This window comes from Myotis lucifugus, unplaced genomic scaffold (assembly GCF_000147115.1).
Source record: "Myotis lucifugus unplaced genomic scaffold, Myoluc2.0 scaffold_454, whole genome shotgun sequence".
In the NCBI taxonomy this organism is placed as follows: Eukaryota; Metazoa; Chordata; class Mammalia; order Chiroptera; family Vespertilionidae; genus Myotis; species Myotis lucifugus.
This window is the reverse complement of record NW_005871502.1, coordinates 585,654-587,081: the sequence shown is the minus strand read 5'-3', so window position 1 is coordinate 587,081 and position 1,428 is coordinate 585,654. Positions and strand designations below refer to the sequence as shown.

The following is a 1,428-nucleotide window of genomic DNA, read 5'->3' as shown; positions in this document are numbered from 1 at the left end:
TCTGTATTTTCTCTTTCGAAAAGTGTCTATGTAGGTCCTTTGCCCGTTTCTTGATTGGATTGTTTATCTTCTTTTCCTTAAGTTGTATGAGTTCCCTGTAAATTTTGGAGATTAAACCCTTACCAAAGCCCCTTTCCCAAGCTGCCAGTAAGGTGCTTGGTTCTTCTGAGGAAGCTAAGGCCGAGTTGGGGTGCGGCCCTCACTTTATCCAGCGACTGCCCCGCTCCAGGCAGCGCTGGCCAAGCACTCACCCTCACGATGGCCACAGTCTCAGAGCTCGCCTGCCTCTACTCAGCCCTGATCCTGCACACGGATGAAGTGTCGGTGACTGAGGATAAGATCAATGGCCCTCATTACAGCAGCTGGTGTAAATGTTGAAGCTTTCTGGCCAGGCTTGTTTGCAAAGCTGAGGAGAAGACAGTGGAAGCAAAGAAAGAAGAATCGAGGAGTCTGATGATGACATGGGCTTTGGTCTTTTTCACTAAACTAGCTCTTTTGTAACACATACAATAAAAGCTGACCTCTGTTGCAAAAACAAAACAAACTTTATCAAAGATAACATTAGCAAATATGTCCTCCCATGCAGTTGGCTTTCTTGTTGTTTTATTGATGGTTTCTTTTGCTGTGCAGAAGCTTTTTATTTGGATGTAGTCCCATTTGTTTATTTTCTCCTTAGTTTGCATTTCCCAAGGAGCTGTATTGGTAAAGGTATTGTTTGACGTAGGTCTGATATTTTGCTCCCTGTGGATTCCGACTTAGATTTTTATGGTTTCCTGTCTTAAATTTAAGTCCTTTATCCATTTGACTTTATTTTTGTGTGTGGTGTATGTTGATGGTCTAGTTTCATTTTTTTTGGCAGTTTTCCCAACACCATTTATTGGAGAGACTATCTTAACTCTATCGTATGCTCACGCCTCCTTTATCAAATATTAATTAAGCATAATGGCTTGGTTCAATTTCTGGGTCCTCTGTTCATTTCCATTGGTCCATATGTCTGTTCTTGTGCCAGTACCAGACAGTTTGGAGCACAGTGGCTTTGTAATATCACTTGACATCTGCTATTGTGATCCCTCCAACTTTGTTCTTCGCTCTCAGGATTGCTGTGGCTATTCAGGGTCTTTTTTTGATCCAAATGAAATTTTGAGAGTTTGTTCTAGGTCTGTGAAATATGCCGTTGATATCTTAATGGGCATTGCATTGAATCTATAGATTGCTTTGTATGGACATTTTAATGTTGATTCTACCAATCCATGAACACAGTATGTTCTTCCATTTGTTTATGTCTTCCTTTATCTCTTTTTTCTTTTTTTTTTTAATTTTTTTTTTTTATTTTTCGCTAAAAGTATTACAAAGGGTATTACATAAGTGTCCTTTTTTTTCCCCCCCCACCCTTGACAAGCCCCTGCCCTCCCTTACCCCCCAGTGTCT

The 1,428-nt window shown here is 40.5% G+C and overlaps 1 pseudogene; it reads left to right on the top strand.

Moving 5' to 3' along the window:
- The first annotated feature begins 258 nt into the window (after positions 1–258).
- On the top strand, positions 259–485 carry LOC111823303 (annotated as a pseudogene).
- Positions 486–1,428: the final 943 nt, after the last annotated feature.